This window comes from Miscanthus floridulus, chromosome 17 (assembly GCF_019320115.1).
Source record: "Miscanthus floridulus cultivar M001 chromosome 17, ASM1932011v1, whole genome shotgun sequence".
In the NCBI taxonomy this organism is placed as follows: domain Eukaryota; kingdom Viridiplantae; phylum Streptophyta; class Magnoliopsida; order Poales; family Poaceae; genus Miscanthus; species Miscanthus floridulus.
In genome coordinates, this window is record NC_089596.1 from 37535759 (window position 1) to 37549794 (window position 14036).

The following is a 14036-nucleotide window of genomic DNA, read 5'->3' on the forward strand; positions in this document are numbered from 1 at the left end:
CCTCCGAGCCTTGCCGGCGCCTTCCACGTCGAAGCTTCGCTCGCTCCTTCTTCACCTTCCTCCGTACATTCTTCACCTTCCTTCGCTCCTTCTTCGCCTTCGCCACCTCAGTCGTGGCGCGGTTCACCGTCCTCCGCATCGTGTCCACTGGTAGTGGTGGGTTGGAATCACGGGCGATGAGGCCGCGCTGCAAATTCCGGAGGTTAGAATCTGAGGACAGAGGAGGGTCGGACAAGGAAAGGAACTTGAAGAAGGCTTACTAGATCGACGAAACTCACGTCCGGCCACATCACGGAATGCCCCGGGACCGGGTACACCGGGGCGAGATCCACCGACGGATCCGCTAGGCACTCCATCGCATCCTTGATGTGTTGTGATGTTTCACCGATGCTAAGGGCCGCACCGGCGACCATCACCGTCCCTTCGGGCATGGGATCCGACATCATCTTGTACATTGGAAGGGCACGCACCATCAGCAGCGCCAGCCTCTCGACGTGGTACGCTCCGATGACGCCGGTCCTGCGAAGGCCACGGCGCTTCAGAGTCACGATGGCTTTGAGCAGGTTGCCGAGCCTCTTCTTCTCCCTCCTGATGGGCCCATACCTCCACTCCTCCGGCACCTCCTCAATCAGGCGGCCGGTGAAGATCGGCAGGGGGCGACGACGTCATTCTTCTGGTAGATCCAGAGCTTATGCCACCCCTTGTTGGACTTCGACAACGGGATGGACATGTACTTCGACGCCTGGCTACCCCATAGACGGATGCTAGCGCATCCCATCAGCACCGCCAGGTCCGTCTTCTTCTTCTACTTCTTCTGCAGCTCGACGGCGAAGTACTTCCATAGCTTGAAGTGGGGCTCGATCCCCAGATACCCCTCGCACAACGCGACGAAGGTCGACATGTGCTGAATCCCATTGGGATTTAGATGCTGCAGCTCCAGCCCGTAGTAGTGCAGCAGCCCTCGGAGGAATCGGTGGGGAGGAGTCATGAACCCCCGCTCGTGGAAGGGGATGAAGGAGACAACGTAGCCGTCGGGCGGCGACGGCACATCCTCGCCACCAGGTACGATCCACTCCATCGACGCTGTCCTTGCGTAGAGAAGGCCCTTCTTAACCAGACCCTCCATGCGCACGTGGAGAACATCGGAGCGAGGCCACGGCTCCATCGAGGAATGAGGATGGCAATGCAGAAGATCCGACGGTGGCGTAGGATTGGAGAGCGAAAACTTTGCCAGCGACGGAGCAGAAACAGGGGAACAAAGGCCGAAGCTCGAGAGCGAAAGGTAGAAAAGATTGGAGGAGCAAGGATGCGGCTGCATGTACGGAGGCTGAGGAGAAACTGCTTTGTTTATAAGGTAAGGGTGGAACGAGCGAGGGGCGAACCGTCCACCTAAATTAACGTGCCCCACGCCTCACCAGATCTGTTTCCTTCGAGGCTCGTACCCTCATTATTCCTCGCAGCATCAGCCGCACCGCCGTCTCGAGAGACGAGCGCATACCTATCCAAATCTTCCTCGTGAAGGATCAGCGGGGCGATGGTTTGTCTTCGAAGGCTACAGGCCGTCGTAGGTAAGTGGGATACGAAGCTAAAACGCTCCTACGGCCCATTAACGCCCAGGAGTTCGAAGGTTGGCCCACCAGTGGGTTCACGGCCGCTCCAGGGCACCCTAGAGTGAGGGGAGGTTAAGGACGGGCCCGCTAGCGGCCAATACCCGAGGCGCGTGAAGCGCCACGGGAGTCCTGACCCTTGTTTCTTGTCTTGGATGATGCAAGGTCCATGGTTTTTCCCCGAAAGAAAGGCATCGAGCCCTCGGACCGGTCAAACAGATCCGAGAACTATATGGACCGGCCACCAAGAATCTGGAGTCGGTCACCAGCTGATCTTGAATTGGCCCCCGCAAAGGGGTTGCCAGGGCTCCACTCGAATAAGCCCGTTAACAACTCACCGAGCACCGTGCTCCGTCCAGCGAGGAAAGCACGGCACAGCCCAGCCACTCTGTTCTAGCGAATGGACGCGTGTGGGACAACGATCACAAGACAAACCGACCCCTCGACCAGACGCCTGCTACGCAAAGGGGCTTGGGGGCTCGACGTTGCAAAGAGACCGAACACGCGGTCGTAGACAAACGACGAGTCACCTCCGGTTGCGCCCTCAAGCGACAAATCACAAAAAGCCTTTTGTAGGAGTGTCTCACTCCTCCAAAGGCTCGGGGGCTACACCCACCAGGTGCGCTCGCGCGCACCCATTGGCGAATCAAAAAATCCCCCAAGCGATTCTACCTGAATCGTCCGGGGGCTCGGGGGCTACTGTCGGATATCTATACCCGGGTATTTGAGCCAAAGGATTAATGAGCGTCACGTCGACTCATCCAATGGTTAAGGACGCAACTACGACCTCGTCCGACTCCGATGACGAGGTTTCCGCATCATCCAACCCCTAGGGGCTGGGCCACGCCTCGTCTGACTCCGAGGACAAGGTCTCCGCCTCGTCCGACCCCTAGGGGCCGGGCCACGCCTCGTCCGGTCCCATGGGGAGGGCTCCGCCTCGTCCGACTCCGAGGACAAGGTCTCCGCCTCATCCGACCCCCAGGGGCCTGGCCACGCCTCGTCTAGGCCCACGGGGAGGGTTTCCACCTCGTCCGACCCCTGAAGGTCGGATTCCGTATCGCTCGGTCCCTAGGGCAAGATTCTGGCTCGCCCGATCCCAAGGGGTCGGATTCGCTGCCGGACAAAAGCAGTGGCTCAAGGATGGGACCCGAACCGCTTCAACCACTACGGCATGAAGGTGCGCGCCAGGGAGCATGTCTTAGACGCGTCCTGATGCGACGAGAGGTCACATCAGGCCATGTTGGGAGACTCACGTCAACCAACGCGTCAACAGGTCAGCACTGTGCTGGCCACTCCCTGCCTAACCATCGTCCTGCGTTAGTCAACCGGTGTCAGATTGACTGGCACCGTATCGCTAGCCCCCCGTATGGCCTCTATCAGAGGACCCTTTGACCGTTCCGTCCGCTCGGATGGGATGGAAGACAAGAACGACGCACGACGCCCGCACGTATACTGTAGCGGCCAGTAGGACCCCGGTACGACGCAGCTGCCACCACAATCTGTAGGGTCAGCGGGACCCACGCGAAGAGGTGGACGGCGCACCTCCGGAAGCCTTATTTCCCTTTCTTCTTCCCTCTTCCCTTCGGTTGTAACCCCAGCTTTCTCCTTGGCCTATAAAAGGGAAAACAGGGCATCCCACTAAGGGGCATCGATTCATCACACATCACACTGCATCATAGCGAAACCACTAGCATCGAACCTCGAACACATAGCTGAATAGCGACCGAGCTCTCGGCATCCTTTCGCTCTTTCCACCAGAGATTAGGGAGTTCCTCCCTCTCTCGACAGTTTATAACCCCCTACTATAAACTCAGTGCTAGTAAGACGAGTAGCCCAAAACTGGACGTAGGGACATTCAACCCGAACTAGTATAATCCTTGTGTCCTCTTAGCACACCATCCGGATCAGACGCGCAATATATAAATTTACTCGTTGGTGTTTACTCGAAACACCGACACAATCATTTAATAAGTAGACAAAGCATTGAAGTAGTATCTAAAATAACAACCGACTGTACGGTACACTCAAAATTTCACGACTCCTAACCAGCCTGTTCAGTTGGCTGATTCATATCGTTGCTGGTTCATGAAGAAGTACTGCTGGCTGGTTTATGTGAGAAAAATATTGTTCTGACTGGAAATTTACGATCGTTTACGACAAGCCACAGCCAAACGAATAGGCTGAACATCTATGCAACACATGAAGACCTCCAATAGTCAAACACGTCCTGACCTCGGTTGTGTCCTTATTCTGAGCCTCCCCTCAAAGTTTGTCCACCTCACCAAAAGAATATATTAGGATATTAGGAAATTAAGTTTTTCACAATTGCATTGGCAAGTCTTTTTCCTAACTAGCAAAAGCTCTGTCCTATATTGCAGTAATCAAGAGATAGAGATGGTCCTGTACAGAAATTATAACATAAAAAATAAAAGGGTACATGTACAAACTATAATAAGTTACACTACAATATAACACTGAGAGAGGCCATGTGAATTAGTCAATACCTTAGTTCAAGTGTAAAAGGGGGAAAAAACATACGTACATAGCTAGTCTAGATGAGAGGTCTCCCTACATAGATCATCAGCTCCGGTGCATAAGTGAGAGATAAACTAAGGTCAGCTAAATTAAGAATGGTTGAATAGTAGCAAGGTGGATAGGGAAGTAATGCATGACTATTAGATCACAATAAAACAAAATGATAATTTCTTCTTAGATTATTATGTTCACATATGCACTAAGCATTTATGAATTGTATGCAAAAAGATTTAGATCAATATGTTTTCTGGAAAATATAATCGATGACAAAAATCAGTAACCTCTAAAGTAGTCGAGTGACACATGGAAACATATTGACCTTTCTTCATTTTAATTAGTCCATGCAAGGTATTAACAAACACTTTCGTGACATAATTGAAAGACATAGACACATACATATATGTAACAGATAATGGAAAGGTAATCTAACCCGATACCTTTGATGTCTAGGCCACGCTAAGCAACATCTGCAAAAAAAAAAAAACAGGAGCCGGATCTGTGCAACTAAAGTAGGAGACCGCTCAGATCAAAATGATTCAAAACATTCTCTCTTTCACTTTGGGACTTGTCACCATGAATGGCCGAAGATCCAAACTGCCTGGTGAGTATTAGTCACTACATGCTGCAGAGAAATAGAGTAAGATAACATGAAAAAGAGAGCAAAATTGTTGTGGCCGCCCATTAGATTTGCCATAGCCCAGCACTATAGAAGATAACATGAATATACACTATAGAAGGTGCCAGACCATTCAACATCAGTAGAAAGCACAATAATAAAAAAAAAAGTTAGCAGACAGATACATACAAATTCTCTGTGCAGAAATCATTCAAACACAACTGTCATGAAGCAACTACATGCAATATATAATCATCTATTTGTTTGTTTGCTTTAGTTTTATTGCAGAATCACAGCACAAGACAAGACCATAGACCAATGACAAATTAGTCCGTAAGCAAAAGCACCATTTGTTTGTCAAGGTTGAGTTCTCACAACACTCAGTCACATTGACAACTCAGGACACCAAGGCAAGATCCTAGACAATTTAAATCACAGGTCACGAGCAAAAGATAAGCCAGCACCAGCTGCTAGCCATGCAAAAGTAAAAATTCAGCAGCTGAGTTTCAAAAAAAAAAAATCAGCAGCTTGATATGTAACTGTGAATGTGGATTCTCAGACGTTGATTTTTTTGTAAGGTTTTGACCTGCACAATTAAAAATCAAACATTAGGCGAACTTGGAGAGAGCAGTCAATCAATCAGTAGTCGAGTGTGCAGCCATTTATTTAACAATTTATTTTTATCATTACATTATATCCTAATCTATCACAAGATTGGTGCAGTGAAGATCGAATTGCAGAGTAGGCGATGCAAACTTGATGATCGAATTGCAGAGTAGGCGAGGGGAACATGATGCGTCAGACCTGCAACAGTCAATATATAGGCTAACAGGCTAGGCAATAATTTCAATCAAGAATTGAGCACGGAACAATCAGCTTGTTCGCTCGTTGGTTTCAGCCAGCCCAAACCAGCCAGCCAACAGTGTTTTTCTCTCGTAATAAACCAGCATCAGCCAATCCAAACCAGCCCAGAAACCAACCAGCGAACATGCCGAATATGCCAAGTCTATCTGAAATCATCCGGTCAACATCTTAAGCAAAATCTTCACATGCTCCTTGAGGCACCCACTCCATCCACGCGTGTGTATCCAGCTATTCTCTGCCAATGCAGAGAGATCAGATAATCCAGAACGAAATCCAGCAGCATAACACCCCCGAAACCCGATCTCGTCTCTGCTTCACTCCCAATGCACCCAATCCAGCAGAACAACACCGTGAAACGCCAGCCCCTCCCCGCTCACGAGAAAAGGACCAGAAGCACCAGGATGAGGAGATCACTCACATAATCGAAGAACCGCCAATGAGAAACATTGCCGCGAGGAGGATGCCGGCCGCGGGCGTGGTGGATGATCCGACAGGGGAGAGGAAGGGGTGGTATGGTAGCCACAGAGCACAGGATCTGAGGGAGATTGACTTCGCAAAGGGGAGGGAATGAGGAAAAGGTGCTGATCGACTTCGCAAAGGGGAGGGAACGAGGAAGAGAGAGTCGGTAACGGGATGAGATGCTGGACCTTTATTAGAGGTCGGTGGCCAGGAAATTCTCGGCGGGGCTCGATTCCTCTGCTCACCGTTTTCGGTCTCCTCGTCTGCGGTCTCATGAGATCCATCGGGCAGCGGCCCCTCCGGGAGGCAGTAGGCAGTGCGGCGCTATGGTTTGGGCGCTTCACGAGGCCGCGCTATAGTTTTGGGGCACTGTATCTTGGCGCCTGCGGGCGGGCGCGTCGAATTTTTTTTTAGTTTAGATTAGGATCCTTTGATATTTTCCGTGAGTTAATCGAAGTAGTCTATAAATATATTAAAATAATCATATACGTAAAATATTTTTTTAAAAATAGACTACATATGTCCGTTTGTAGAAGTATTAAAAATTTTAAAAGTGATTTACTATTTTCCATAGATTAAAAGAATTTCTTCGTGTTTTTGAAAATAACTCTAACTTGAACTACACGTCCTATGAAACAATGTTCAAAAATTAGAAAAAAAAATATGTAAGAAGTCATGTTCTATTTGGGCTCACATCCTGAAAATCGATGAAAAATTAAGTGTTTTGTTGGACATCACTCGAACTACTAGTTTGGTGACTCCAGCGAAAAAACAATATATCATAAAGTGGTATAAAAATCCTAAGAATTGGTACGGAGGTATAAGAGGGGTATATAAGTTTTTTGCCATATAAATTTTAAACTTTTTTAACAAAGTGAGATGCTACGTTGTTCACAAATGGTACATCTATCCACATAGTTTCATTAACTATGTGAGAGATATAACATTTGTTAACAATGTATGGTACTTTTTTTTAAAAAAATAACTTGAAACTTTTATTGGAACATTATACAACAAAAACATGTTGTCATGCAAGTTTGTAGGATTTCATAACAAAGTTTGGAATTACAACAGTTATTTTTATGTTAATTTGGATATAGAAGGATGGATTATTCCCAGCAAACAATTGATTTTTTTATACATCTCTAGATATGGCGTAGATTGAAACATATTAGCATAAATATAATTCTTATAATGTTACTAAAATCTTGTTGGAGGTACTCGCTGTTCAATTTGGAATTATTTTTGATAAACGCACAGAAATTCATATAAACTATAGAAAATAGGAAATTAGTTCGGAAAATTTTGAAACTTCTACACAATAGTAAGTATGTAGCCTATTTCATGCAAAAAAAAAAGTTTGAAGTATAAAAGACATTTTAAAGGTTGGTTCACAAGGTTCTTTTTCTATATACATAAATGAAAAACAAGCCATATGCAAAAGAATCAAGAAACAATAATTTCCACACAAATGTTGTCGGTTGGTAGATCATGACTTAGAAAAAAACTAGTAAAAAGAAATATATCATTTGGAGTTAGCATGAGGAAGAAAGACTAGTTACAATTTTTCTCTGTAGATTGAAAAGAAAAAAACTTTTGTTCATGTTCTTTATTTTTCCAGTATTTAAGCAATTTATTTTCCTACTGAAAACTCGTATGAGAAGGTCCTATTAGAACGACACGTGCAACACTAGCAACAAACATTATGGTTACGAGAAAATTTAGTTCCTAGTTCCTATATCAAAGAGGACATGGTTTAGTTGTAAGGCATGCTCAGTTTGTTCATGAGCACCTAGGTTCAATACCCACCACTTTATGTTTTTTTGTTTTATCTGTACAAGCATCAAATAGACAAAAAAATTGCTTCCTAATCCTGTGCGCTCTTGGTTCAATTCCAAAATGACTCGATTTATTTTTTCTATTTTCTTTCACATTTTTTATCTTTTTCCTACACACCAGATACATGATACAAGGGTCCTCTTGTTTTGAGTCTTGGGTTCAATTTATAATTGGCTCAACTTCAATTTTTTATTTTTTTTTCCTTCGCATCAAATACAGGATAGTGACCTAGCGGGTCTAAAGTTTTGGGCTGACAACCGCTAGGGGCGCGTTTAGTTGGCCGGAATTTGGATGTGCAAAGTTTGTATAGTGCCAGATTCTCTACTGTAGCATTTCGTTTATATTTGGTAATAATTGTCCAACCGTTGACTAATTAAGCTCAAAATGTTCGTCTCGTAAAGTATAACCAAACTGTGCAATTAGTTTTTAATTTCGTCTACTTTTAGTATTACATATATGTATCGCAAGTTTGATGTGACGATGAATCTTCTTTTTGTATAGTGCCAAAGTTAGAAACTAAACAAGGGCCAGGGTGCTTTCATCATCGGCAGGGATGTCAACGACCTGTTGTTGCTGGCAGCTCAACACATCACGATGACGCGAGGACTCAATCTCCGGCTACCATCCTCCATAGTAGGCACAGGGCAGCTCCAAGGCTTCAGGGCGAGACGACGAACTCACCAGCCTTCTTGATGGCTCTCACAAACTCTCCAGAAAAAATTCAATTCATTTTAATAAAGTGGGATTATACATTGTTCAAAAATAGAAACATCTCTCATAGACTTATATATAATGTGTCAGAGATGTATCCATTTGTGGACAATGTGTAATACTACTTTTTTAAAATCGTTTCAACATTTTGGAATAATTATGCACCAAAAATATGTTGTCATGCAGGTTCACTGAATTCTCTATCAAAAAATATATTTATTATGATTATATTATTGCAATTCCATGTTAACTTACTATACAAATTGTTTACTATGCAAAAACAAACATGAACACCTTTTGTAGTCAAGTGGTGAGCGCCCTTGGTGTGAATGGGGTTGGACTTAAGTTCAAATCCTAGAATTACCTTATTTTTGTCTATTTTTATCATTTCTCCGTTATTAGCGGTTAACTTATAATACAAAAAAGTTTATTATGCATGGACCAACATAAGAATGAACATAACATAATGGTTATTTTTCTCTCTAATCTAAATATCAAGATGAGAGGGTCATACCACTCTTATGATTCCATGTAAATTTTATATTTCTCATACCACTTTTAGGTATTATTAGAATAATTTTGTGGCAATCCAAAGATAAAAGGTTGAATTATCCATGCACATCAATTATTTTTTTTCATCTATCTCCACCACAAACGATTGAATGGACCATATAAGCCAAATATATTTTTTTAATGTTATTAGGGTTACACACACTTCAATTTGGAATTTGTTTCAATTGGCACGGAGAAATTCATTCAAACTATAGAAAATAGCGCACTATTTATAAAATTTTTGAAACCTTGAAATGATCTATGAATGGCTAGAGGGGAGGTGAATAATGTAGCCACTACGATGTGGGCACTGGAGTGAAGTGGGTGGTCACCAAGAACCTCTCCAAGTCTCATGATTCCACTAGAGTTTCTCTTCGCGAGCCTCTCGCGCGAAGAGCACAAGAGCCCCTCATAACCCAACGATGGAGTCACCACACAACCACCAGAGCTTTTCTCTTGCTTCCCCGCCATGTCACTAGGTGGCTCTTAGTCCTCCATGTCACTAGGTGGCTTTCAGTCTCTTGCTTCATAGGAAGGGAATGTAACTTAACATTTATGTGACATAGGGTGTTTCTCCGTCCTAGTAATTTTAAGTATACCACTACCAGAATCAGGAATTGCCTTGGCGGCCTAAAACCGCCAAGGAATATAGGTTTACCGCCAAGGTAATTGTTCTTGGCGGCCGACCGCCAAGCCTAGAGAGCCAAGGAAAAACGATATCCTTGGCAGCTGACTACCAAGAATTATTTCCTTGGTTGTTTGGCTGCCAAGGTAAATAGGACGCTGATAAAACTTTCAATCCGCCAAGGAAATTTATTTGCTTGCTGCCGTCGATTGCCAAGTAAACTCTTTTCGTTGGCTGCCTTCGACTGCCAAGTAAACTCTTTCCCTTGGCTGCCTTCGACAGCCAAGAAAAATTCTTTGCTTGGCTACCATCGACAGCCAAGAATTTTTTTTACTTGGCGGCTTTGGACAGCCAAGAAAATACCTTTCCTTGGCAGCTTACAACAGCCAAGTAAATTTCTTTCCTTGGCAACAACATCCGCCAATTTAAACTATTTGCTTGGCCGTCCAAAACAACCAAGTTAATACATTTCCTTGGCAGCCTTCATCAGCCAAGGAAAATAGAATACATTGGCCAAGACAATTCTAATTTCCTTGACAGCTTACTCTACCAAGTTAATACAAACAAACTCAATATTTTGGTAGCCACAAATCTGATAGCAACAACAATACAAATCATATGTCCAACATCCACTTGCTCAGTACTAGTACGTACTGTCCACTTTATATAGGGCAAACATGTCAGCAGCACATGCATCCCGCCTACATATAATCTAGATGGCAGTATCTTATCTTGCCTACATGTCATCATCACACATTCACAAAAGACTTTGCAAAAGCTCAGCCACACATCATATGTTAGCTGTACCGAAATAGACCAAAAGAAGTCAGCATGACACGATAGGTACTAGGAGTTGCTGGCATTAGTTGGTCCAATGCCAAATCAATTTGCTTCCTGCAGGTCACTATCGACAATGCAACTGTCATCAACGATCGCCTTCGAAGGCTTCCTCATCAGCCCCCTTTTCTTGGTCAGGATCGCCATCACCATTTCCTTCGGAGTCGGAATCATCACCATCTTCACCATCACCATCTTCATTGTCTTCATGGAAGTTGTTTCCATCATCATCTCTTTCATCAATGTTCTCACTGTTGCGCCTGTCATCAACTGAGTGGGAGCAACCATGTGGAGAAGCAACAGTCTGCAAAATCAGTAAAATCTCTATGATGATGTGCAAACCATGTGCACCTACATAGTTACTACCCAGCCAAGAAAGCAAAGAGGCAGCAATAGAAGGATTACATAGTCCATAATATGAAGAACAGAAGGATTACTTTTTGTCAACTCAACCTAGCAGTACTATGAGCTGTTAAGAAATATGAAGATGGACCTAGCAAAGCATAGTTTTACTTAATCTTTGAATACAGTACTTGATGCTTAAGGAGCTGACCAAATGAACTAAAGGGTATTTGCTAAGCAAAACTGAGGGGAATCAGACAAGTCAAACTAATCTTGGCTACCTTACCATGAACTTAAATCTAAGGTTGCCATTACTAATCAGCAAGAAGCCATCTTTTCACTGCTGCAACTCAAATTGGCATTCTAGCAGCAAACAATATTAATTCTCTAGATGAAATGTCCTCCAGACACAAAACATTAATTGTACAAGCATTCAGTAAAATTTGTAACCTATTGACGACGCGCATCAATACTTTCTAGACGCCGCAACAACTCTGCAGATGGTTCTCTTCTAAAATCAGAATACATTGTCTGTAATTAAAAAGGCACATGAGTATTACATTAGATACATGCATAGGAGCATTACCCAAATCAGAACATGTTATTTACTAGAAGCAATGAAAAAATATTACCATGATCAACACACGATTAACACTATTTTCTTCAAAGAGTATCCCATTAGTCTCTTTCAGCTGCTCATTTTCTTTGAGCACCCTATCATAATCAGTAGGATTGATTGGCTTAAAACCTACTGATTTACTATGTATTAGAACAATTGCCTTGTCCACAGCACCATCGCATATTAGAACACGCCCATGCTTCATCCCGTTTCCTACAATGTGCAACGCCTTTTCATCCAATTCTTGTGAATTCTCATCTGAAACTAGTTGTCTGTAGTCATCCTAAAATAAGCAAAAAATCATGACATATGAAAAATAAGCAGATTTTGAATTTTATATTGTAGGAATGAGTATATACTCTAACAATGCCCATGTGCACATAATCAAATAAGCATTATATGATCGAACTACTACATTTGTAAGATATTTTCTAAGAATTAAACTGATTAGTTGCTACTAACAAGGACATTTACATTGGAGATAATCAAGTAAATAATGCAAATCATACCAAGTGTTTTTGCGCTTTCTGGCTGGGGATAGGACCAGCCCTTCCAGTGCTGTCTACAGTTTTGAATCCCGTTTTCATTACAGCGTATGTATTTAAAGTGCCACTCTTCTCGGGACCAAAAGTATGTTCCTACAAGAACAGAAACATCAAATTATGCAAGGGAAAACTTTGTAGAGGCCAATGGTTTAATTAGGCAAGACACAAGGAATTCTTATACCAGGAGTTGTTGTGTCTCCGAAAAATTCCTTGAACCTCCTCTATTTTGAGCATTATCTTCAGAACTCATGCAACAATCTTGGGCTATCTTTCTCTTTCTCTTGTACTCATCACTAGTCCAGTATTTGTAGAACCATGCCCAAGCTGATTTACTGCACCATTCCAACCGACAAGTCAGGTACTGTTCTTCTGTAAGTTCAATGGTGCGTGCTCGTGTATCATCACATGTCTCATCCCTTAGGTGAAAGTACATCTTGACAGCCTCCAGACGGAGTTGATACACCATGTTGCTTACTCTTCTCACTAGATATGCTTCTAAAATTTGGTCAACAGTAACCCTATGTCGCAGATGAACTGTAAACAACTTCTGCATATGTAGGACAAGGCCAAGTAAGATAGTCAGATAGGTATACATGTGAGAAAAATATCAGAATCCATAAAATTAGAAGTTAGATAGATTACTAACCCAGAACTCCTGCTTTACTCTGCCGGCATAACAAATTCCATCTCTATTCTTTTTCCAATAATAATCATTCCACGACATTGCTGGGTGTTGTTTAACAACATTGCCCTGCTCATCATATACCTTGATAATGCCTGGGTACTCCTGTTTCAGAATAGCTCCCACTTGTGAGGGATACTTGAGGCCTTTAGGGTTATAAGCAACATATTTGAACTGACTGTTACAAAGAAATTCATGTTAATTATACATATTCATGATTCCAAATAGTAGCAGAATGACAAGACTATGGTACTACACAGAAATGAGCTCATTTGCACTTACCAATGACCTTTAGGTGCAAGCTCCACCCTCCCACTGCGTGGGGCCATTTTCATTTCTGTCCGAGACATCTTTGCCCTCCCTTTTTTTTGGAGCATCTCCAAGGACTCGCTTGGAACCAATATTCACATGGGAGTTACCACCATCGCTAGCACCATTTAGTTGAGAGTTGACACCATCGCTAGCACCATTTAGTTGAGTGTTGACACCATGGCTAGCACCATTAGCACTGTTCCTCTCAGAGTGTTCACAATCAGCTCCAACCATTGTGGAGTTAACACCACCTTCAACAACCATTATGGAGTTAACACCATCAGCACTACTCCTTCCTGAGCTCTCAGTTAGAAGTTAGCCTTTATCTTGTATATAACTAAATTTGGATCACAACTCAACAAAACATGCACCCAAACAAATTAAACTATAAAATAGTATTTGCATGTTTTTGTTGGCATGCGGCCTAGCAAGATTGAGTTTATGTATTAGAGAATAATTCATTATCTTCTCACTGGTGTGTTTGTTTCTTTAATTGTATGATTCAAATTCAGCCCATTAGTGGTCCAAACAGGTGATATTGTGCATCCTTTATATGTGGTTGCTCCATCGTGTAGTCATCTTTCGATGTCCGGATGCAATAGACTATCATTAGCGATTACGTCAGTTGTGTCACAAATCTCACCGTTGTTCCCTTCATGAGTGTCGTGTGCCCCTCGATGAGGGCACAAACAGCTTCCTAGTACTAGGCGACTGCACGTACGGTGAGGTGCCAACTGCACATAAGTGGATGACCGCATGCGCAAAGATGTGTACCGATGGGCATGGAATCGGAGGGTGGAGAAGTGGAGGACATGCACACGATTTGAGGTCGTCAAGCAACAACAGAGGGTAGTGGATGTATATGTTAAGACAAACTTGTCATACTAACAT

At 43.5% G+C, this 14036-nt stretch overlaps 1 long non-coding RNA gene across 1 annotated transcript; it reads right to left on the bottom strand.

Annotated features, from left to right (window-relative positions):
* Positions 1 to 5399: 5399 nt before the first annotated feature.
* On the bottom strand, positions 5400 to 6383 carry LOC136518317 (uncharacterized). Its single transcript, XR_010774461.1, has 2 exons — positions 6041 to 6383; positions 5400 to 5857 (listed from the first exon to the last, which is right to left on the bottom strand). It is a non-coding gene; the product is annotated as an uncharacterized lncRNA (long non-coding RNA).
* Between the last annotated feature and the right edge of the window lie 7653 nt (positions 6384 to 14036).